This window comes from Ambystoma mexicanum, chromosome 8 (assembly GCF_040938575.1).
Source record: "Ambystoma mexicanum isolate Mex_15411 chromosome 8, UKY_AmexF1_1, whole genome shotgun sequence".
Lineage (NCBI taxonomy): Eukaryota > Metazoa > Chordata > Amphibia > Caudata > Ambystomatidae > Ambystoma > Ambystoma mexicanum.
The window spans coordinates 26,795,725-26,821,910 of NC_090929.1; positions in this window are offsets into that span (position 1 = coordinate 26,795,725).

The window sequence follows — 26,186 nt, forward strand, 5'->3', positions numbered from 1 at the left end:
TCTGCAGACACCTCCTCACAGCTGCTCGTGCACTGTGGTATCTCCTCACCATCTCTGCAGACACCTCCTCACCGCTGCTCGTGCCCTGGGGTATCTCTTCACCATCCCTGCAGACACCTCCTCACCACTGCTCGTGCCCTGGGGCATCCCCTCACCATCTCTGCAGCCACCTCCTCACCACTGCTCGTGCCTTGGGGTATCTCCTCACCATCTCTGCAGACACCTGTTCACCACTGCTCGCGCCCTGGGGTATATCCTCACCATCTCTGCAGACACCTCCTCACCACTGCTCGCGCCCTGGGGTATCTCCTCACCATCTCTGCAGACACCTCCTCACCACTGCTCGTGCCCTGTGGTATCTCCTTACCATCTCTGCAGACACCTCCTCGTGCCCTGGGGTATCTCCTCGCCATCTCTGCAGACACCTCCTCACCACTGCTCGTGCCCTGGGGTATCTCCTCATCATCTCTGCAGACACCTCCTCACCGCTGCTCGTGCCCTGGGGCATCTCCTCACCATCTCTGCAGACACCTCCTCACCGCTGCTCGCGCCCTGGGGCATCCCCTCACCATCTCTGCAGGCACCTCCCCACCACTGCTCGTGCCCTGGGGTATCTCCTCACCATCTCTGCAGACACCTCCTCACCACTGCTCGTGCCCTGGGGTATCTCCTCACCATCTCTGCAGACACCTCCTCATGCCCTGGGGTATCTCCTCGCCATCTCTGCAGACACCTCCTCACCATTGCTCGTGCCCTGGGGTATCTCCTCACCATCTCTGCAGACACCTCCTCACCCCTGCTCGTGCCCTGGGGCATCTCCTTACCATCTCTGCAGACACCTCTTCACCACTGCTCTTGCCCTGGGGTATCTCCTCGCCATCTCTGCAGACACCTCCTCACCGTTGCTCGTGCCCTGGGGTATCTCCTCACCATCTCTGCAGACACCTCCTCACCGCTGCTCGTGCCCTGGGGTATCTCCTCACCATCTCTGCAGACACCTCCTCACCGCTGCTCGTGCTCTGGGGTATCTCCTCACCATCTCTGCAGACACCTCCTCACAGCTGCTCATGCCCTGGGGTATCTCCTCACCATCTCTGCAGACACCTCCTCACCGCTGCTCATGCCTTGGGGTATCTCCTCACCATCCCTGCAGACACCTCCTCACCACTGCTCGTGCCCTGGGGCATCCCCTCACCATCTCTGCAGCCACCTCCTCACCACTGCTCGTGCCCTGGGGTATCTCCTCACCATCTCTGCAGACACCTGTTCACCACTGCTCGCGCCCTGGGGTATCTCCTCAACATCTCTGCAGAAACCTCCTCACCACTGCTCGCGCCCTGGGGTATCTCCTCACCATCTCTGCAGACACCTGTTCACCACTGCTCGCGCCCTGGGGTATCTCCTCAACATCTCTGCAGAAACCTCCTCACCACTGCTCGCGCCCTGGGGTATCTCCTCACCATCTCTGCAGACACCTCCTCGTGCCCTGGGGTATCTCCTCGCCATCTCTGCAGACACCTCCTCACCGCTGCTCGTGCCCTGGGGTATCTCCTCACCATCTCTGCAGACACCTCCTCACCGCTGCTCGTGCCCTGGGGCATCTCCTCACCATCTCTGCAGACACCTCCTCACAGCTGCTCATGCCCTGGGGTATCTCCTCACCATCTCTGCAGACACCTCCTCACCGCTGCTCATGCCTTGGGGTATCTCCTCACCATCCCTGCAGACACCTCCTCACCACTGCTCGTGCCCTGGGGCATCCCCTCACCATCTCTGCAGCCACCTCCTCACCACTGCTCGTGCCCTGGGGTATCTCCTCACCATCTCTGCAGACACCTGTTCACCACTGCTCGCGCCCTGGGGTATCTCCTCAACATCTCTGCAGAAACCTCCTCACCACTGCTCGCGCCCTGGGGTATCTCCTCACCATCTCTGCAGACACCTGTTCACCACTGCTCGCGCCCTGGGGTATCTCCTCAACATCTCTGCAGAAACCTCCTCACCACTGCTCGCGCCCTGGGGTATCTCCTCACCATCTCTGCAGACACCTCCTCACCACTGCTCGTGCCCTGGGGTATCTCCTCACCATCTCTGCAGACACCTCCTCGTGCCCTGGGGTATCTCCTCGCCATCTCTGCAGACACCTCCTCACCGCTGCTCGTGCCCTGGGGTATCTCCTCACCATCTCTGCAGACACCTCCTCACCGCTGCTCGTGCCCTGGGGCATCTCCTCACCATCTCTGCAGACACCTCCTCACCGCAGCTCGTGCCCTGGGGTATCTTCTCACCATCTCTGCAGACACCTCCTCACCGCTGCTCGTGCCCTGGGGTATCTCCTCACCATCTCTGCAGACACCTCCTCACCGCTGCTCGCGCCCTGGGGTATCTCCTCACCATCTCTGCAGACACCTCCTCACCGCTGCTCGTGCCCTGGGGTATCTCCTCACCATCTCTGCAGACACCTCCTCACCGCTGCTCGCGCCCTGGGGCATCCCCTCACCATCTCTGCAGACACCTCCCCACCACTGCTCGTGCCCTGGGGTATCTCCTCACCATCTCTGCAGACACCTCCTCACCACTGCTCGTGCCCTGGGGTATCTCCTCACCATCTCTGCAGACACCTCCTCATGCCCTGGGGTATCTCCTCGCCATCTCTGCAGACACCTCCTCACCATTGCTCGTGCCCTGGGGTATCTCCTCACCATCTCTGCAGACACCTCCTCACCCCTGCTCGTGCCCTGGGGCATCTCCTCACCATCTCTGCAGACACCTCCTCACCACTGCTCGTGCCCTGGGGTATCTCCTCACCATCTCTGCAGACACCTCCTCACCACTGCTCGTGCCCTGGGGTATCTCCTCACCATCTCTGCAGACACCTTCTCACCACTGCTCGTGCCCTGGGGCATCTCCTCACCATCTCTGCAGACACCTCCTCACCACTGCTCGTGCCCTGGGCTATCTCCTCACCATCTCTGCAGACACCACCTCGTGCCCTGGGGTATCTCCTCGCCATCTCTGCAGACACCTCCTCACCGCTGCTCGTGCCCTGGGGCATCTCCTCAAAATCTCTGCAGACACCTCCTCACCGCTGCTCGTGCCCTGGGGTATCTCCTCACCATCTCTGCAGACACCTCCTCACCGCTGCTCGTGCCCTGGGGTATCTCCTCACCATCTCTGCAGACACCTCCTCACCGCTGCTCGCGCCCTGGGGCATCCCCTCACCATCTCTGCAGACACCTCCTCACTGCTGATCGCGCCCTGGGGCATCCCCTCACCATCTCTGCAGACACCTCCTCACCGCTGCTCGCGCCCTGGAGCATCCCCTCACCATCTCTGCAGACACCTCCTCACCGCTGCTCGCGCCCTGGGGCATCCCCTCACCATCTCTGCAGACACCTCCTCACCGCTGCTCGCGCCCTGGGGCATCCCCTCACCATCTCTGCAGACACCTCCTCACCGCTGCTCGTGCCCTGGGGCATCCCCTCACCATCTCTGCAGACACCTCCTCACCGCTGCTCGTGCCCTGGGGTATCTCCTCACCATCTCTGCAGACACCTCCTCACCGCTGCTCGTGCCCTGGGGTATCTCCTCACCATCTCTGCAGACACCTCCTCACCACTGCTCGTGCCCTAGGGTATCTCCTCACCATCCCTGCAGACACCTCCTCACCGCTGCTCGCGCCCTGGGGCATCCCCTCACCATCTCTGCAGACACCTCCTCACCACTGCTCGCGCCCTGAGGCATCTCCTCACCATCTCTGCAGACACCTCCTCACCACTGCTCGTGCCCTGGGGTATCTCCTCACCACCTCTGCAGACACCTCCTCACTACTGCTCGTGCCCTGGGGCATCTCCTCACCATCTCTGCAGACACCTCCTCGTGCCCTGGGGTATCTCCTCGCCATCTCTGCAGACACCTCCTCACCACTGCTCGTGCCCTGGGGTATCTCCTCACCATCTCTGCAGACACCTCCTCACCGCTGCTCGTGCCCTGGGGTATCTCCTCGCCATCTCTGCAGACACCTCCTCACCGCTGCTCGTGCCCTGGGGTATCTCCTCGCCATCTTTGCAGACACCTCCTCACCGCTGCTCGTCCCCTGGGGCATCTCCTCACCATCTCTGCAGACACCTCCTCACCGCTGCTCGTCCCCTGGGGCATCTCCTCACCATCTCTGCAGACACCTCCTCACCGCTGCTCGTGCCCTGGGGCATCTCCTCACCATCTCTGCAGACACCTCCTCACCGCTGCTCGTGCCCTGGGGCATCTCCTCACCATCTCTGCAGACACCTCCTCACCGCTGCTCGTGCCCTGGGGTATCTCCTCACCATCTCTGCAGACACCTCCTCACCGCTGCTCGCGCCCTGGGGCATCCCCTCACCATCTCTGCAGACACCTCCTCACCGCTGCTCGCGCCCTGGGGTATCCCCTCACCATCTCTGCAGACACCTCCTCACCGCTGCTCGCGCCCTGGGGCATCCCCTCACCATCTCTGCAGACACCTCCTCACCGCTGCTCGCGCCCTGGGGCATCCCCTCACCATCTCTGCAGACACCTCCTCACCGCTGCTCGTGCCCTAGGGCATCCCCTCACCATCTCTGCAGACACCTCCTCACCGCTGCTCGTGCCCTGGGGCATCCCCTCACCATCTCTGCAGACACCTCCTCACCGCTGCTCGTGCCCTGGGGCATCTCCTCACCATCTCTGTAGACACCTCCTCACCGCTGCTCGTGCCCTGGGGCATCCCCTCACCATCTCTGCAGACACCTCCTCACCGCTGCTCGTGCCCTGGGGCATCTCCTCACCATCTCTGTAGACACCTCCTCACCGCTGCTCGTGCCCTGGGGCATCTCCTCACCATCTCTGCAGACACCTCCTCGTGCCCTGGGGTATCTCCTCGCCATCTCTGCAGACACCTCCTCACCACTGCTCGTGCCCTGGGGTATCTCCTCACCATCTCTGCAGACACCTCCTCACCGCTGCTCGTGCCCTGGGGTATCTCCTCGCCATCTCTGCAGACACCTCCTCACCGCTGCTCGTGCCCTGGGGTATCTCCTCGCCATCTCTGCAGACACCTCCTCACCGCTGCTCGTCCCCTGGGGCATCTCCTCACCATCTCTGCAGACACCTCCTCACCGCTGCTCGTCCCCTGGGGCATCTCCTCACCATCTCTGCAGACACCTCCTCACCGCTGCTCGTGCCCTGGGGCATCTCCTCACCATCTCTGCAGACACCTCCTCACCGCTGCTCGTGCCCTGGGGCATCTCCTCACCATCTCTGCAGACACCTCCTCACCGCTGCTCGTGCCCTGGGGTATCTCCTCACCATCTCTGCAGACACCTCCTCACCGCTGCTCGCGCCCTGGGGCATCCCCTCACCATCTCTGCAGACACCTCCTCACCGCTGCTCGCGCCCTGGGGTATCTCCTCACCATCTCTGCAGACACCTCCTCACCGCTGCTCGCGCCCTGGGGCATCCCCTCACCATCTCTGCAGACACCTCCTCACCGCTGCTCGCGCCCTGGGGCATCCCCTCACCATCTCTGCAGACACCTCCTCACCGCTGCTCGTGCCCTAGGGCATCCCCTCACCATCTCTGCAGACACCTCCTCACCGCTGCTCGTGCCCTGGGGCATCCCCTCACCATCTCTGCAGACACCTCCTCACCGCTGCTCGTGCCCTGGGGCATCTCCTCACCATCTCTGCAGACACCTCCTCACCGCTGCTCGTGCCCTAGGGTATCTCCTCACCATCCCTGCAGACACCTCCTCACCGCTGCTCGCGCCCTGGGACATCCCCTCACCATCTCTGCAGACACCTCCTCAACGCTGCTCATGCCCTGGGGTATCTCCTCACCATCTCTGCAGACACCTCCTCACCACTGCTCCTGCCCTGGGGCATCTCCTCACCATCTCTGCAGACACCTCCTCACCACTGCTCGTGCCCTGGGGTATCTCCTCACCATCTCTGCAGACACCTCCTTGTGCCCTGGGGTATCTCCTCGCCATCTCTGCAGACACCTCCTCACCACTGCTCGTGCCCTGGGGTATCTCCTCACCATCTCTGCAGACACCTCCTCACCGCTGCTCGTGCCCTGGGGTATCTCCTCACCATCTCTGCAGACACCCCCTCACCGCTGCTCGTGCCCTGGGGTATCTCCTCACCATCTCTGCAGACACCTCCTCACCGCTGCTCGTGCCCTGGGGTATCTCCTCACCATCTCTGCAGACACCTCCTCACCGCTGCTCGTGCCCTAGGGCATCTCCTCACCATCTCTGCAGACACCTCCTCACCGCTGCTCGTGCCCTGGGGCATCTCCTCACCATCTCTGCAGACACCTCACCGCTGCTCATGCCCTGGGGTATTTCCTCACCATCTCTGCAGACACCTCCTCACCGCTGCTCGTGCCCTGGGGTATCTCCTCACCATCTCTGCAGACACCTCCTCACCGCTGCTCGTGCCCTGGGGTATCTCCTCACCATCCCTGCAGACACCTCCTCCCCACTGCTCGTGCCCTGGGGCATCTCCTCACCATCTCTGCAGACACCTCCTCACCGCTGCTCATGCCCTGGGGTATCTCCTCACCATCTCTGCAGACACCTCCTCACCACTGCTCGTGCCCTGGGGTATCCCCTCACCATCTCTGCAGACACCTCCTCACCACTGCTCGCGACATGGGGTATCTCCTCACCATCTCTGCAGACACCTCCTCACCACTGCCCGTGCCCTGAGGAATCTCCTCACCATCTCTGCAGACACCTCCTCGTGCCCTGGGGTATCTCCTCGCCATCTCTGCAGACACCTCCTTACCACTGCTCGTGCCCTGGGGTATCTCCTCACCATCTCTGCAGACACCTCCTCACCGCTGCTCGCGCCCTGGGGCATCCCCTCACCATCTCTGCAGACACCTCCTCACCACTGCTCATGCCCTGGGGCATCTCCTCACCATCTCTGCAGACACCTCCTCACCACTGCTCGTGCCCTGGGGTATCTCCTCACCACCTCTGCAGACACCACCTCACCACTGCTCGTGCCCTGGGGCATCTCCTCACCATCTCTGCAGACACCTCCTCGTGCCCTGGGGTATCTCCTCGCCATCTCTGCAGACACCTCCTCACCACTGCTCGTGCCCTGGGGTATCTCCTCACCATCTCTGCAGACACCTCCTCACCACTGCTCGTGCCCTGGGGCATCTCCTCACCATCTCTGCAGACATCTCCTCACCACTGCTCGTGCCCTGGGGTATCTCCTCACCATCTCTGCAGACACTTCCTCGTGCCCTGGGGTATCTCCTCGCCATCTTTGCAGACACCTCCTCACCACTGCTCGTGCCCTGGGGTATCTCCTCACCATCTCTGCAGACACCTCCTCACCGCTGCTCGTGCCCTGGGGCATCTCCTCACCATCTCTGCAGACACCTCCTCACCGCTGCTCGTGCCCTGGGGTATCTCCTCACCATCTCTGCAGACACCTCCTCACCGCTGCTCGTGCCCTGGGGTATCTCCTCACCATCTCTGCAGACACCTCCTCACCGCTGCTCGTGCCCTGGGGTATCTCCTCACCATCTCTGCAGACACCTCCTCACCGCTGCTCGCGCCCTGGGGCATCCCCTCACCATCTCTGCAGACACCTCCTCACCACTGCTCGCGCCCTGGGGTATCTCCTCACCATCTCTGCAGACACCTCCTCACCACTGCTCGTGCCCTGGGGTATCTCCTCAACATCTCTGCAGACACCTCCTCACCACTGCTCGTGCCCTGGGGCATCTCCTCACCATCTCTGCAGACAACTCCTCGTGCCCTGGCGTATCTCCTCGCCATCTCTGCAGACACCTCTTCACCATTGCTCGTGCCCTGGGGCATCCCCTCACCATCTCTGCAGACACCTCCTCACCGCTGCTCGTGCCCTGGGGCATCCCCTCACCATCTCTGCAGACACCTCCTCACCGCTGCTCGTGCCCTGGAGCATCCCCTCACCATCTCTGCAGACACCTCCTCACCGCTGCTCGTGCCCTGGGGCAACCCCTCACCATCTCTGCAGACACCTCCTCACTGCTGCTCGTGCCCTGGGGCATCCCCTCACCATCTCTGCAGACACCTCCTCACCGCTGCTCGTGCCCTGGGACATCCCCTCACCATCTCTGCAGACACCTCCTCACCGCTGCTCGTGCCCTGGGGCATCCCCTCACCATCTCTGCAGACACCTCCTCACCGCTGCTCGTGCCCTGGGGTATCTCCTCACCATCTCTGCAGACACCTCCTCACCGCTGCTCGTGCCCTGGGGTATCTCCTCACCATCTCTGCAGACACCTCCTCACCGCTGCTCGCGCCCTGGGGCATCCCCTCACCATCTCTGCAGACACCTCCTCACCACTGCTCGCGCCCTGGGGTATCTCCTCACCATCTCTGCAGACACCTCCTCACCACTGCTCGTGCCCTGGGATATCTCCTCAACATCTCTGCAGACACCTCCTCCTCGCCATCTCTGCAGACACCTCTTCACCATTGCTCGTGCCTTGGGGCATCCCCTCACCATCTCTGCAGACACCTCCTCACCGCTGCTCGTGCCCTGGGGCATCCCCTCACCATCTCTGCAGACACCTCCTCACCGCTGCTCGTGCCCTGGAGCATCCCCTCACCATCTCTGCAGACACCTCCTCACCGCTGCTCGTGCCCTGGGGCAACCCCTCACCATCTCTGCAGACACCTCCTCACTGCTGCTCGTGCCCTGGGGCATCCCCTCACCATCTCTGCAGACACCTCCTCACCGCTGCTCGTGCCCTGGGACATCCCCTCACCATCTCTGCAGACACCTCCTCACCGCTGCTCGTGCCCTGGGGCATCCCCTCACCATCTCTGCAGACACCTCCTCACCGCTGCTCGTGCCCTGGGGCATCCCCTCACCATCTCTGCAGACACCTCCTCACCGCTGCTCGTGCCCTGGGGCATCCCCTCACCATCTCTGCAGACACCTCCTCACCGCTGCTCGTGCCCTGGGGCATCCCCTCACCATCTCTGCAGACACCTCCTCTCCACACCTCCTCACCGCTGCTCGTGCCCTGGGGCATCCCCTCACCATCTCTGCAGACACCTCCTCTCCATACCTCCTCACCGCTGCTCGTGCCCTGGGGCATCCCCTCACCATCTCTGCAGACACCTCCTCTCCACACCTACTCACCGCTGCTCGTGCCCCCATCTCTGCAGACACCTCCTCACCACTGCTCGTGCCCTGAGGTATCTCCTCACCATCTCTGCAGACACCTCCTCACCGCTGCTCGCGCCCTGGGGCATCCCCTCACCATCTCTGCAGACACCTCCTCACCGCTGCTCGCGCCCTGGGGTATCTCCTCACCATCTCTGCAGACACCTCCTCACCGCTGCTTGCGCCCTGGGGCATCCCCTCACCATCTCTGCAGACACCTCCTCACCGCTGCTCGTGCCCTGGGGCATCCCCTCACCATCTCTGCAGACACCTCCTCACCGCTGCTCGTGCCCTAGGGCATCCCCTCACCATCTCTGCAGACACCTCCTCACCGCTGCTCGTGCCCTGGGGCATCCCCTCACCATCTCTGCAGACACCTCCTCACCGCTGCTCGTGCCCTGGGGCATCTCCTCACCATCTCTGTAGACACCTCCTCACCGCTGCTCGTGCCCTGGGGTATCTCCTCACCATCTCTGCAGACACCTCCTCACCGCTGCTCGTGCCCTAGGGTATCTCCTCACCATCCCTGCAGACACCTCCTCACCGCTGCTCGCGCCCTGGGACATCCCCTCACCATCTCTGCAGACACCTCCTCAACGCTGCTCGTGCCCTGGGGTATCTCCTCACCATCTCTGCAGACACCTCCTCACCACTGCTCCTGCCCTGGGGCATCTCCTCACCATCTCTGCAGACACCTCCTCACCACTGCTCGTGCCCTGGGGTATCTCCTCACCATCTCTGCAGACACCTCCTTGTGCCCTGGGGTATCTCCTCGCCATCTCTGCAGACACCTCCTCACCACTGCTCGTGCCCTGGGGTATCTCCTCACCATCTCTGCAGACACCTCCTCACCGCTGCTCGTGCCCTGGGGTATCTCCTCACCATCTCTGCAGACACCTCCTCACCGCTGCTCGTGCCCTGGGGTATCTCCTCACCATCTCTGCAGACACCTCCTCACCGCTGCTCGTGCCCTGGGGTATCTCCTCACCATCTCTGCAGACACCTCCTCACCGCTGCTCGTGCCCTAGGGCATCTCCTCACCATCTCTGCAGACACCTCCTCACCGCTGCTCGTGCCCTGGGGCATCTCCTCACCATCTCTGCAGACACCTCACCGCTGCTCATGCCCTGGGGTATTTCCTCACCATCTCTGCAGACACCTCCTCACCGCTGCTCGTGCCCTGAGGTATCTCCTCACCATCTCTGCAGACACCTCCTCACCGCTGCTCGTGCCCTGGGGTATCTCCTCACCATCCCTGCAGACACCTCCTCCCCACTGCTCGTGCCCTGGGGCATCTCCTCACCATCTCTGCAGACACCTCCTCACCGCTGCTCATGCCCTGGGGTATCTCCTCACCATCTCTGCAGACACCTCCTCACCACTGCTCGTGCCCTGGGGTATCCCCTCACCATCTCTGCAGACACCTCCTCACCACTGCTCGCGACATGGGGTATCTCCTCACCATCTCTGCAGACACCTCCTCACCACTGCCCGTGCCCTGAGGAATCTCCTCACCATCTCTGCAGACACCTCCTCGTGCCCTGGGGTATCTCCTCGCCATCTCTGCAGACACCTCCTTACCACTGCTCGTGCCCTGGGGTATCTCCTCACCATCTCTGCAGACACCTCCTCACCGCTGCTCGCGCCCTGGGGCATCCCCTCACCATCTCTGCAGACACCTCCTCACCACTGCTCATGCCCTGGGGCATCTCCTCACCATCTCTGCAGACACCTCCTCACCACTGCTCGTGCCCTGGGGTATCTCCTCACCACCTCTGCAGACACCACCTCACCACTGCTCGTGCCCTGGGGCATCTCCTCACCATCTCTGCAGACACCTCCTCGTGCCCTGGGGTATCTCCTCGCCATCTCTGCAGACACCTCCTCACCACTGCTCGTGCCCTGGGGTATCTCCTCACCATCTCTGCAGACACCTCCTCACCACTGCTCGTGCCCTGGGGCATCTCCTCACCATCTCTGCAGACATCTCCTCACCACTGCTCGTGCCCTGGGGTATCTCCTCACCATCTCTGCAGACACTTCCTCGTGCCCTGGGGTATCTCCTCGCCATCTTTGCAGACACCTCCTCACCACTGCTCGTGCCCTGGGGTATCTCCTCACCATCTCTGCAGACACCTCCTCACCGCTGCTCGTGCCCTGGGGCATCTCCTCACCATCTCTGCAGACACCTCCTCACCGCTGCTCGTGCCCTGGGGTATCTCCTCACCATCTCTGCAGACACCTCCTCACCGCTGCTCGTGCCCTGGGGTATCTCCTCACCATCTCTGCAGACACCTCCTCACCGCTGCTCGTGCCCTGGGGTATCTCCTCACCATCTCTGCAGACACCTCCTCACCGCTGCTCGCGCCCTGGGGCATCTCCTCACCATCTCTGCAGACACCTCCTCACCACTGCTCGCGCCCTGGGGTATCTCCTCACCATCTCTGCAGACACCTCCTCACCACTGCTCGTGCCCTGGGGTATCTCCTCAACATCTCTGCAGACACCTCCTCACCACTGCTCGTGCCCTGGGGCATCTCCTCACCATCTCTGCAGACAACTCCTCGTGCCCTGGCGTATCTCCTCACCACTGCTCGCGCCCTGGGGTATCTCCTCACCATCTCTGCAGACACCTCCTCACCACTGCTCGTGCCCTGGGATATCTCCTCAACATCTCTGCAGACACCTCCTCACCACTGCTCGTGCCCTGGGGCATCTCCTCACCATCTCTGCAGACAACTCCTTGTGCCCTGGCGTATCTCCTCGCCATCTCTGCAGACACCTCTTCACCATTGCTCGTGCCTTGGGGCATCCCCTCACCATCTCTGCAGACACCTCCTCACCGCTGCTCGTGCCCTGGGGCATCCCCTCACCATCTCTGCAGACACCTCCTCACCGCTGCTCGTGCCCTGGAGCATCCCCTCACCATCTCTGCAGACACCTCCTCACCGCTGCTCGTGCCCTGGGGCAACCCCTCACCATCTCTGCAGACACCTCCTCACTGCTGCTCGTGCCCTGGGGCATCCCCTCACCATCTCTGCAGACACCTCCTCACCGCTGCTCGTGCCCTGGGACATCCCCTCACCATCTCTGCAGACACCTCCTCACCGCTGCTCGTGCCCTGTGGCATCCCCTCACCATCTCTGCAGACACCTCCTCACCGCTGCTCGTGCCCTGGGGCATCCCCTCACCATCTCTGCAGACACCTCCTCACCGCTGCTCGTGCCCTGGGGCATCCCCTCACCATCTCTGCAGACACCTCCTCACCGCTGCTCGTGCCCTGGGGCATCCCCTCACCATCTCTGCAGACACCTCCTCTCCACACCTCCTCACCGCTGCTCGTGCCCTGGGGCATCCCCTCACCATCTCTGCAGACACCTCCTCTCCATACCTCCTCACCGCTGCTCGTGCCCTGGGGCATCCCCTCACCATCTCTGCAGACACCTCCTCTCCACACCTACTCACCGCTGCTCGTGCCCCCATCTCTGCAGACACCTCCTCACCACTGCTCGTGCCCTGAGGTATCTCCTCACCATCTCTGCAGACACCTCCTCACCGCTGCTCGTGCCCTGGGGCATCTCCTCACCATCTCTGCAGACACCTCCTCATCGCTGCTCGCGCCCTGGAGCATCCCCTCACCATCTCTGCAGACACCTCCTCACCACTGCTCGTGCCCTGGGGCATCTCCTCACCATCTCTGCAGATACCTACTCGTGCCCTGGGGTATCTCCTCGCCATCTCTGCAGACACCTCCTCACCACTGCTCGTGCCCTGGGGTATCTCCTCACCATCTCTGCAGACACCTCCTCACCGCTGCTCGTGCCCTGGGGTATCTCCTCACCATCTCTGCAGATACCTCCTCACCACTGCTCGTGCCCTGGGGTATCTCCTCACCATCTCTGCAGACACCTCCTCACCGCTGCTCGTGCCCTGGGGTATCTCCTCACCATCTCTGCAGACACCTCCTCACTGCTGCTCGCGCCCTGGGGCATCCCCTCACCATCTCTGCAGACACCTCCTCACCACTGCTCGTGCCCTGGGGTATCTCCTCACCATCTCTGCAGACACCTCCTCACTACTGCTCGTGCCCTGGGGTATCTCCTCACCACCTATGCAGACACCTCCTCACCACTGCTCGTGCCCTGGGGCATCTCCTCACCATCTCTGCAGACACCTCCTCGTTCCCTGGGGTATCTCCTCGCCATCTATGCAGACACCTCCTCACCGCTGCTCGTGCCCTGGGGTATCTCCTCACCATCTCTGCAGACACCTCCTCACCGCTGCTCGTGCCCTGGGGTATCTCCTCACCATCTCTGCAGACACCTCCTCACCGCTGCTCGCGCCCTGGGGCATCCCCTCACCATCTCTGTAGACACCTCCCCACCACTGCTCGTGCCCTGGGGTATCTCCTCACCATCTCTGCAGACACCTCCTCACCACTGCTCGTGCCCTGGGGTATCTCCTCACCATCTCTGCAGACACCTCCTCATGCCCTGGGGTATCTCCTCGCCATCTCTGCAGACACCTCCTCACCATTGCTCGTGCCCTGGGGTATCTCCTCACCATCTCTGCAGACACCTCCTCACCACTGCTCGTGCCCTGGGGCATCTCCTTACCATCTCTGCAGACACCTCCTCACCACTGCTCGTGCCCTGGGGTACCTCCTCACCATCTCTGCAGACACCTCCTCACCACCGCTCGTGCCCTGGGGTATCTCCTCACCATCTCTGCAGACACCTTCTCACCACTGCTCGTGCCCTGGGGCATCTCCTCACCATCTCTGCAGACACCTCCTCACCACTGCTCGTGCCCTGGGGTATCTCCTCACCATCTCTGCAGACACCTCCTCGTGCCCTGGGGTATCTCTTCACGATCTCTGCAGACACCTCCTCACCGCTGCTCGTGCCCTGGGGTATCTCCTCACCATCTCTGCAGACACCTCCTCACCGCTGCTCGTGCCCTGGGGTATCTCCTCACCATCTCTGCAGACACCTCCTGACCGCTGCTCGTGCCCTGGGGCATCTCCTCACCATCACTGCAGACACCTCCTCACCGCTGCTCGTGCCCTGGGGTATCTCCTCACCATCTCTGCAGAAATCTCCTCACCGCTGCTCGTGCCCTGGGGCATCTCCGCACCATCTCTGCAGAAACCTCCTCACCGCTGCTCGTGCCCTGGGGCATCTCCTCACCATCTCTGCAGACACCTCCTCACCGCTGCTCGTGCCCTGGGGTATCTCCTCACCATCTCTGCAGACACCTCCTCACCGCTGCTCGTGCCCTGGGGTATTTCCTCACCATCTCTGCAGACACCTCCTCACCGCTGCTCGTGCCCTGGGGCATCCCCTCACCATCTCTGCAGACACCTCCTCACCGCTGCTCGTGCCCTGGGGTATCTCCTCACCATCTCTGCAGACACCTCCTCACCACTGCTCGTGCCCTGGGGCATCTCCTCACCATCTCTGCAGACACCTCCTCACCACTGCTCGTGCCCTGGGGTATCTCCTCACCATCTCTGCAGACACCGCCTCACCGTTGCTCGTGCCCTGGGGTATCTCCTCACCATCTCTGCAGACACCTCCTCACCGCTGCTCGTGCCCTGGGGTATCTCTTCACCATCTCTGCAGACACCTCCTCACCGCTGCTCGTGCCCTGGGGTATCTCCTCACCATCCCTGCAGACACCTCCTCATCGCTGCTCGTGCCCTGGGGCATTTCCTCACCATTTCTGCAGACACCTCCTCACCGCTGCTCGTGCCCAGGGGCATCTCCTCACCATCTCTGCAGACACCTCCTCACCGCTGCTCGTGCCCTGGGGCATCTCCTCACCATCTCTGCAGACACCTCCTCACCGCTGCTCGTGCCCTGGGGCATCTCCTCACCATCTCCTCAGACACCTCCTCACCGCTGCTCGTGCCCTGGGGCATCTCCTCACCATCTCTGCAGACACCTCCTCACCGCTGCTCCTGCCCTGGGGTATCTACTCACCATCCCTGCAGACACCTCCTCACCACTGCTCGCACCCTGGGGCATCCCCTCACCATCTCTGCAGACACCTCCTCACCACTGCTCGCGCCATGGGGTATCTCCTCACCATCTCTGCAGACACCTCCTCACCGCAGCTCGCGCCCTGGGGTATCTCCTCACAATCTCTGCAGACACCTCCTCACCGCTGCTCGTGCCCTGGGGTATCTCCTCACCATCTCTGCAGACACCTCCTCACCGATGCTCATGCCCTGGGGTATCTCCTCACCATCTCTGCAGACACCTCCTCACCGCTGCTCGTGCCCTGGGGCATCCCCTCACCATCTCTGCAGACACCTCCTCACCGCTGCTCGCGCCCTGGGGTATCTCCTCACCATCTCTGCAGACACCTCCTCACCGCTGCTCGTGCCCTGGGGTATCTCCTCACCATCTCTGCAGACACCTCCTCACCACTGCTCGTGCCCTGGGGCATCTCCTCACCATCTCTGCAGACACCTCCTCACCACTGCTCCTGCCCTGGGGTATCTCCTCACCATCTCTGCAGACACCTCCTCACCACTGCTCGTGCCCTGGGGTATCTCCTCACCATCTCTACAGACACCTCCTCACCACTGCTCGTGCCCTGGGGCATCTCCTCACCATCTCTGCAGACACCTCCTCACCACTGCTCGTGCCCTGTGGTATCTCCTCACCATCTCTGCAGACACCTCCTCGTGCCCTGGGGTATCTCCTCGCCATCTCTGCAGACACCTCCTCACCGTTGCTCGTGCCCTGGGGTATCTCCTCACCATCTCTGCAGACACCTCCTCACCGCTGCTCGTGCCCTGGGGTATCTCCTCACCATCTCTGCAGACACCTCCTCACCGCTGCTCGTGCCCTGGGGCATCTCCTCACCATCTCTGCAGACACCTCCTCACTGCCGCTCGTGCTCTGGGGTATCTCCTCACCATCTCTGCAGACACCTCCTCACAGCTGCTCGTGCACTGTGGTATCTCCTCACCATCTCTGCAGACACCTCCTCACCGCTGCTCGTGCCCTGGGGTATCTCTTCACCATCCCTGCAGACACCTTCTCACCACTGCTCGTGCCCTGGGGCATCCCCTCACCATCTCTGCAGCCACCTCCTCACCACTGCTCGTGCCTTGGGGTATCTCCTCACCATCTCTGCAGACACCTGTTCACCACTGCTCGCGCCCTGGGGTATCTCCTCACCATCTCTGCAGACACCTCCTCACCACTGCTCGCGCCCTGGGGTATCTCCTCACCATCTCTGCAGACACCTCCTCACCACTGCTCGTGCCCTGGGGTATCTCCTTACCATCTCTGCAGACACCTCCTCGTGCCCTGGGGTATCTCCTCGCCATCTCTGCAGACACCTCCTCACCACTGCTCGTGCCCTGGGGTATCTCCTCATCATCTCTGCAGACACCTCCTCACCGCTGCTCGTGCCCTGGGGCATCTCCTCACCATCTCTGCAGACACCTCCTCACCGCTGCTCGCGCCCTGGGGCATCCCCTCACCATCTCTGCAGACACCTCCCCACCACTGCTCGTGCCCTGGGGTATCTCCTCACCATCTCTGCAGACACCTCCTCACCACTGCTCGTGCCCTGGGGTATCTCCTCACCATCTCTGCAGACACCTCCTCATGCCCTGGGGTATCTCCTCGCCATCTCTGCAGACACCTCCTCACCATTGCTCGTGCCGTGGGGTATCTCCTCACCATCTCTGCAGACACCTCCTCACCCCTGCTCGTGCCCTGGGGCATCTCCTTACCATCTCTGCAGACACCTCCTCACCACTGCTCGTGCCGTGGGGTATCTCCTCGCCATCTCTGCAGACACCTCCTCACCGTTGCTCGTGCCCTGGGGTATCTCCTAACCATCTCTGCAGACACCTCCTCACCGCTGCTCGTGCCCTGGGGTATCTCCTCATCATCTCTGCAGACACCTCCTCACCGCTGCTCGTGCCCTGGGGCATCTCCTCACCATCTCTGCAGACACCTCCTCACTGCCGCTCGTGCTCTGGGGTATCTCCTCACCATCTCTGCAGACACCTCCTCACAGCTGCTCATGCCCTGGGGTATCTCCTCACCATCTCTGCAGAAACCTCCTCACCGCTGCTCATGCCTTGGGGTATCTCCTCACCATCCCTGCAGACACCTCCTCACGACTGCTCGTGCCCTGGGGCATCCCCTCACCATCTCTGCAGCCACCTCCTCACCACTGCTCGTGCCCTGGGGTATCTCCTCACCATCTCTGCAGAAACCTGTTCACCACTGCTCGCGCCCTGGGGTATCTCCTCAACATCTCTGCAGAAACCTCCTCACCACTGCTCGCGCCCTGGGGTATCTCCTCACCATCTCTGCAGACACCTCCTCACCACTGCTCGTGCCCTGGGGTATCTCCTCACCATCTCTGCAGACACCTCCTCGTGCCCTGCGGTATCTCCTCGCCATCTCTGCAAACACCTCCTCACCACTGCTCGTGCCCTGGGGTATCTCCTCACCATCTCTGCAGACACCTCCTCACCACTGCTCGTGCCCTGGGGCATCTCCTCACCATCTCTGCAGACACCTCCTCACCACTGCTTGTGCCCTGGGGTATCTCCTCACCATCTCTGCAGACACCTCCTAGTGCCCTGGGGTATCTCCTCGCCATCTCTGCAGACACCTCCTCACCACTGCTCGTGCCCTGGGGTATCTCCTCACCATCTCTGCAGACACCTCCTCACCGTTGCTCGTGCCCTGGGGTATCTCCTCACCATCTCTGCAGACACCTCCTCACCGCTGCTCGTGCCCTGGGGTATCTCCTCACCATCTCTGCAGACACCTCCTCACCGCTGCTCGTGCCCTGGGGTATCTCCTCACCATCCCTGCAGACACCTCCTCATCGCTGCTCGTGCCCTGGGGCATTTCCTCACCATTTCTGCAGACACCTCCTCACCGCTGCTCGTGCCCAGGGGCATCTCCTCACCATCTCTGCAGACACCTCCTCACCGCTGCTCGTGCCCTGGGGCATCTCCTCACCATCTCTGCAGACACCTCCTCACCGCTGCTCGTGCCCTGGGGCATCTCCTCACCATCTCCTCAGACACCTCCTCACCGCTGCTCGTGCCCTGGGGCATCTCCTCACCATCTCTGCAGACACCTCCTCACCGCTGCTCCTGCCCTGGGGTATCTCCTCACCATCCCTGCAGACACCTCCTCACCACTGCTCGCACCCTGGGGCATCCCCTCACCATCTCTGCAGACACCTCCTCACCACTGCTCGCGCCATGGGGTATCTCCTCACCATCTCTGCAGACACCTCCTCACCGCTGCTCGCGCCCTGGGGCATCTCCTCACAATCTCTGCAGACACCTCCTCACCGCTGCTCGTGCCCTGGGGTATCTCCTCACCATCTCTGCAGACACCTCCTCACCGATGCTCGTGCCCTGGGGTATCTCCTCACCATCTCTGCAGACACCTCCTCACCGCTGCTCGTGCCCTGGGGCATCCCCTCACCATCTCTGCAGACACCTCCTCACCGCTGCTCGCGCCCTGGGGTATCTCCTCACCATCTCTGCAGACACCTCCTCACCGCTGCTCGTGCCCTGGGGCATCTCCTCACCATCTCTGCAGACACCTCCTCGTGCCCTGGGGTATCTCCTCACCATCTCTGCAGACACCTCCTCACCACTGCTCGTGCCCTGGGGCATCTCCTCACCATCTCTGCAGACACCTCCTCACCACTGCTCCTGCCCTGGGGTATCTCCTCACCATCTCTGCAGACACCTCCTCACCACTGCTCGTGCCCTGGGGTATCTCCTCACCATCTCTACAGACAGCTCCTCAGAACTGCTCGTGCCCTGGGGCATCTCCTCACCATCTCTGCAGACACCTCCTCACCACTGCTCGTGCCCTGTGGTATCTCCTCACCATCTCTGCAGACACCTCCTCGTGCCCTGGGGTATCTCCTCGCCATCTCTGCAGACACCTCCTCACCGTTGCTCGTGCCCTGGGGTATCTCCTCACCATCTCTGCAGACACCTCCTCACCGCTGCACGTGCCCTGGGGTATCTCCTCACCATCTCTGCAGACACCTCCTCACCGCTGCTCGTGCCCTGGGGCATCTCCTCACCATCTCTGCAGACACCTCCTCACTGCCGCTCGTGCTCTGGGGTATCTCCTCACCACCTCTGCAGACACCTCCTCACAGCTGCTCGTGCACTGTGGTATCTCCTCACCATCTCTGCAGACACCTCCTCACCGCTGCTCGTGCCCTGGGGTATCTCTTCACCATCCCTGCAGACACCTCCTCACCACTGCTCGTGCCCTGGGGCATCCCCTCACCATCTCTGCAGCCACCTCCTCACCACTGCTCGTGCCTTGGGGTATCTCCTCACCATCTCTGCAGACACCTGTTCACCACTGCTCGCGCCCTGGGGTATCTCCTCACCATCTCTGCAGACACCTCCTCACCACTGCTCGCGCCCTGGGGTATCTCCTCACCATCTCTGCAGACACCTCCTCACCACTGCTCGTGCCCTGTGGTATCTCCTTACCATCTCTGCAGACACCTCCTCGTGCCCTGGGGTATCTCCTCGCCATCTCTGCAGACACCTCCTCACCACTGCTCGTGCCCTGGGGTATCTCCTCATCATCTCTGCAGACACCTCCTCACCGCTGCTCGTGCCCTGGGGCATCTCCTCACCATCTCTGCAGACACCTCCTCACCGCTGCTCGCGCCCTGGGGCATCCCCTCACCATCTCTGCAGGCACCTCCCCACCACTGCTCTTGCCCTGGGGTATCTCCTCACCATCTCTGCAGACACCTCCTCACCACTGCTCGTGCCCTGGGGTATCTCCTCACCATCTCTGCAGACACCTCCTCATGCCCTGGGGTATCTCCTCGCCATCTCTGCAGACACCTCCTCACCATTGCTCGTGCCCTGGGGTATCTCCTCACCATCTCTGCAGACACCTCCTCACCCCTGCTCGTGCCCTGGGGCATCTCCTTACCATCTCTGCAGACACCTCCTCACCACTGCTCTTGCCCTGGGGTATCTCCTCGCCATCTCTGCAGACACCTCCTCACCATTGCTCGTGCCCTGGGGTATCTCCTCACCATCTCTGCAGACACCTCCTCACCGCTGCTCGTGCCCTGGGGTATCTCCTCACCATCTCTGCAGACACCTCCTCACCGCTGCTCGTGCCCTGGGGCATCTCCTCACCATCTCTGCAGACACCTCCTCACTGCCGCTCGTGCTCTGGGGTATCTCCTCACCATCTCTGCAGACACCTCCTCACAGCTGCTCATGCCCTGGGGTATCTCCTCACCATCTCTGCAGACACCTCCTCACCGCTGCTCATGCCTTGGGGTATCTCCTCACCATCCCTGCAGACACCTCCTCACCACTGCTCGTGCCCTGGGGCATCCCCTCACCATCTCTGCAGCCACCTCCTCACCACTGCTCATGCCCTGGGGTATCTCCTCACCATCTCTGCAGACACCTGTTCACCACTGCTCGCGCCCTGGGGTATCTCCTCAACATCTCTGCAGAAACCTCCTCACCACTGCTCGCGCCATGGGGTATCTCCTCACCATCTCTGCAGACACCTGTTCACCACTGCTCGCGCCCTGGGGTATCTCCTCAACATCTCTGCAGAAACCTCCTCACCACTGCTCGCGCCCTGGGGTATCTCCTCACCATCTCTGCAGACACCTCCTCACCACTGCTCGTGCCCTGGGGTATCTCCTCACCATCTCTGCAGACACCTCCTCGTGCCCTGGGGTATCTCCTCGCCATCTCTGCAGACACCTCCTCACCGCTGCTCGTGCCCTGGGGTATCTCCTCACCATCTCTGCAGACACCTCCTCACCGCTGCTCGTGCCCTGGGGCATCTCCTCACCATCTCTGCAGACACCTCCTCACAGCTGCTCATGCCCTGGGGTATCTCCTCACCATCTCTGCAGACACCTCCTCACCGCTGCTCATGCCTTGGGGTATCTCCTCACCATCCCTGCAGACACCTCCTCACCACTGCTCGTGCCCTGGGGCATCCCCTCACCATCTCTGCAGCCACCTCCTCACCACTGCTCGTGCCCTGGGGTATCTCCTCACCATCTCTGCAGACACCTGTTCACCACTGCTCGCGCCCTGGGGTATCTCCTCAACATCTCTGCAGAAACCTCCTCACCACTGCTCGCGCCCTGGGGTATCTCCTCACCATCTCTGCAGACACCTGTTCACCACTGCTCGCGCCCTGGGGTATCTCCTCAACATCTCTGCAGAAACCTCCTCACCACTGCTCGCGCCCTGGGGTATCTCCTCACCATCTCTGCAGACACCTCCTCACCACTGCTCGTGCCCTGGGGTATCTCCTCACCATCTCTGCAGACACCTCCTCGTGCCCTGGGGTATCTCCTCGCCATCTCTGCAGACACCTCCTCACCGCTGCTCGTGCCCTGGGGTATCTCCTCACCATCTCTGCAGACACCTCCTCACCGCTGCTCGTGCCCTGGGGCATCTCCTCACCATCTCTGCAGACACCTCCTCACCGCAGCTCGTGCCCTGGGGTATCTTCTCACCATCTCTGCAGACACCTCCTCACCGCTGCTCGTGCCCTGGGGTATCTCCTCACCATCTCTGCAGACACCTCCTCACCGCTGCTCGCGCCCTGGGGTATCTCCTCACCATCTCTGCAGACACCTCCTCACCGCTGCTCGTGCCCTGGGGTATCTCCTCACCATCTCTGCAGACACCTCCTCACCGCTGCTCGCGCCCTGGGGCATCCCCTCACCATCTCTGCAGACACCTCCCCACCACTGCTCGTGCCCTGGGGTATCTCCTCACCATCTCTGCAGACACCTCCTCACCACTGCTCGTGCCCTGGGGTATCTCCTCACCATCTCTGCAGACACCTCCTCATGCCCTGGGGTATCTCCTCGCCATCTCTGCAGACACCTCCTCACCATTGCTCGTGCCCTGGGGTATCTCCTCACCATCTCTGCAGACACCTCCTCACCCCTGCTCGTGCCCTGGGGCATCTCCTCACCATCTCTTCAGACACCTCCTCACCGCTGCTCGTGCCCTGGGGCATCTCCTCACCATCTCTGCAGACACCTCCTCACCGCTGCTCCTGCCCTGGGGTATCGCCTCACCATCCCTGTAGACACCTCCTCACCACTGCTCGCGCCCTGGGGCATCCCCTCACCATCTCTGCAGACACCTCCTCACCACTGCTCGCGCCCTGGGGTATCTCCTCACCATCTCTGCAGACACCTCCTCACCGCTGCTCGCGCCCTGGGGCATCCCCTCACCATCTCTGCAGACACCTCCTCACCACTGCTCGCGCCCTGGGGTATCTCCTCACCATCTCTGCAGACACCTCCTCACCGCTGCTCGCGCCCTGGGGTATCTCCTCACCATCTCTGCAGACACCTCCTCACCGCTGCTCGCGCCCTGGGGTATCTCCTCACCATCCCTGCAGACACCTCCTCACCACTGCTCGTGCCCTGGGGTATCTCCTCACCATCCCTGCAGACACCTCCTCACCACTGCTCGTGCCCTGGGGCATCTCCTCACCATCTCTGCAGACACCTCCTCACCGCTGCTCGTGCCCTGGGGTATCTCCTCACCATCTCTGCAGACACCTCCTCACCACTGCTCGTGCCCTGGGGTATCCCCTCACCATCTCTGCAGACACCTCCTCACCACTGCTCGTGCCATGGGGTATCTCCTCACCATCTCTGCAGACACCTCCTCACCACTGCCCGTGCCCTGTGGAATCTCCTCACCATCTCTGCAGACACCTCCTCGTGCCCTGGGGTATCTCCTCGTCATCTCTGCAGACACCTCCTCACCATTGCTCGTGCCCTGGGGTATCTCCTCACCATCTCTGCAGACACCTCCTCACCACTGCTCGTGCCCTGGGGCATCTCCTCACCATCTCTGCAGACACCTCCTCACCACTGCTCCTGCCCTGGGGTATCTCCTCACCATCTCTGCAGACACCTCCTCACCACTGCTCGTGCCCTGGGGTATCTCCTCACCATCTCTACAGACACCTCCTCACCACTGCTCGTGCCCTGGGGCATCTCCTCATCATCTCTGCAGACACCTCCTCACCACTGCTCGTGCCCTGTGGTATCTCCTCACCATCTCTGCAGACACCTCCTCGTGCCCTGGGGTATCTCCTCGCCATCTCTGCAGACACCTCCTCACCGTTGCTCGTGCCCTGGGGTATCTCCTCACCATCTCTGCAGACACCTCCTCACCGCTGCTCGTGCCCTGGGGTATCTCCTCACCATCTCTGCAGACACCTCCTCACCGCTGCTCGTGCCCTGGGGCATCTCCTCACCATCTCTGCAGACACCTCCTCACTGCCGCTCGTGCTCTGGGGTATCTCCTCACCATCTCTGCAGACACCTCCTCACAGCTGCTCGTGCCCTGGGGTATCTCCTCACCATCTCTGCAGACACCTCCTCACCGCCGCTCGTGCCCTGGGGTATCTCCTCACCATCCCTGCAGACACCTCCTCACCACTGCTCGTGCCCTGGGGCATCCCCTCACCATCTCTGCAGCCACCTCCTCACCACTGCTCGTGCCCTGGGGTATCTCCTCACCATCTCTGCAGACACCTGTTCACCACTGCTCGCGCCCTGGGGTATCTCCTCACCATCTCTGCAGACACCTCCTCACCACTGCTCGCGCCCTGGGGTATCTCCTCACCATCTCTGCAGACACCTCCTCACCACTGCTCGTGCCCTGGGGCATCCCCTCACCATCTCTGCAAACACCTCCTCGTGCCCTGGGGTATCTCCCCTGGGGTATCTCCTCACCATCTCTGCAGACACCTCCTCACCACTGCTCGTGCCATGGGGTATCTCCTCACCATCTCTGCAGACACCTCCTCACCACTGCTCGTGCCCTGGGGCATCCCCTCACCATCTCTGCAGACACCTCCTCACCGCTGCTTGTGCCCTGGGGTATCTCCTCACAATCTCTGCAGACACCTCCTCACCGCTGCTCGTGCCCTGGGGTATCTCCTCACCATCTCTGCAGACACCTCCGCACCGCTGCTCGTGCCCTGGGGCATCTCCTCACCATCTCTGCAGACACCTCCTCACCACTGCTCGTGCCCTGGGGCATCTCCTCACCATCTCTGCAGACACCTCCTCACCACTGCTCGTGCCCTGGGGCATCCCCTCACCATCTCTGCAGACACCTCCTCGTGCCCTGGGGTATCTCCTCACCATCTCTGCAGACACCTCCTCACCGCTGCTTGTGCCCTGGGGCATCTCCTCACCATCTCTGCAGACACCTCCTCACCGCTGCTCGTGCCCTGGGGCATCCCCTCAACATCTCTGCAGACACCTCCTCACCGCTGCTCGTGCCCTGGGGCATCCCCTCACCATCTCTGCAGACACCTCCTCACCGCTGCTCATGCCCTGGGGCATCCCCTCACCATCTCTGCAGACACCTCCTCACTGCTGCTCGTGCCCTGGGGCATCTCCTCACCATCTCTGCAGACATCTCCTCACCGCTGCTCGTGCCCTGGGGCATCTCCTCACCATCTCTGCAGACACCTCCTCACCGCTGCTCGCGCCCTGGGGCATCTCCTCACCATCTCTGCAGACACCTCCTCACCGCTGCTCACGCCCTGGGGCATCTCCTCACCATCTCTGCAGACACCTCCTCACCGCTGCTCGTGCCCTGGGGTATCTCCTCACCATCTCTGCAGACACCTCCTCACCGCTGCTCATGCCCTGGGGTATCTCCTCACCATCTCTGCAGACACCTCCTCACCACTGCTCGTGCCCTGGGGTATCTCCTCACCATCTCTACAGACACCTCCTCACCACTGCTCGTACCCTGGGGCATCTCCTCATCATCTCTGCAGACACCTCCTCACCACTGCTCGTGCCCTGTGGTATCTCCTCACCATCTCTGCAGACACCTCCTCGTGCCCTGGGGTATCTCCTCGCCATCTCTGCAGACACCTCCTCACCGTTGCTCGTGCCCTGGGGTATCTCCTCACCATCTCTGCAGACACCTCCTCACCATCTCTGCAGACACCTCCTCACCGCTGCTCGTGCCCTGGGGCATCTCCTCACCATCTCTGCAGACACCTCCTCACTGCCGCTCGTGCTCTGGGGTATCTCCTCACCATCTCTGCAGACACCTCCTCACAGCTGCTCGTGCCCTGGGGTATCTCCTCACCATCTCTGCAGACACCTCCTCACAGCTGCTCGTGCCCTGGGGTATCTCCTCACCATCTCTGCAGACACCTCCTCACCGCTGCTCGCGCCCTGGGGTATCTCCTCACCATCTCTGCAGACACCTCCTCACCGCTGCTTGTGCCCTGGGGTATCTCCTCACCATCTCTGCAGACACCTCCTCACCGCTGCTCGCGCCCTGGGGCATCCCCTCACCATCTCTGCAGACACCTCCCCACCACTGCTCGTGCCCTGCGGTATCTCCTCACCATCTCTGCAGACACCTCCTCACCACTGCTCGTGCCCTGGGGTATCTCCTCACCATCTCTGCAGACACCTCCTCATGCCCTGGGGTATCTCCTCGCCATCTCTGCAGACACCTCCTCACCATTGCTCGTGCCCTGGGGTATCTCCTCACCATCTCTGCAGACACCTCCTCACCCCTGCTCGTGCCCTGGGGCATCTCCTTACCATCTCTGCAGACACCTCCTCACCACTGCTCGTGCCCTGGGGTATCTCCTCACCATCTCTGCAGACACCTCCTCACCGCTGCTCGCGCCCTGGGGTATCTCCTCACCATCTCTGCAGACACCTCCTCACCGCTGCTTGTGCCCTGGGGTATCTCCTCACCATCTCTGCAGACACCTCCTCACCGCTGCTCGCGCCCTGGGGCATCCCCTCACCATCTCTGCAGACACCTCCCCACCACTGCTCGTGCCCTGGGGTATCTCCTCACCATCTCTGCAGACACCTCCTCACCACTGCTCGTGCCCTGGGGTATCTCCTCACCATCTCTGCAGACACCTC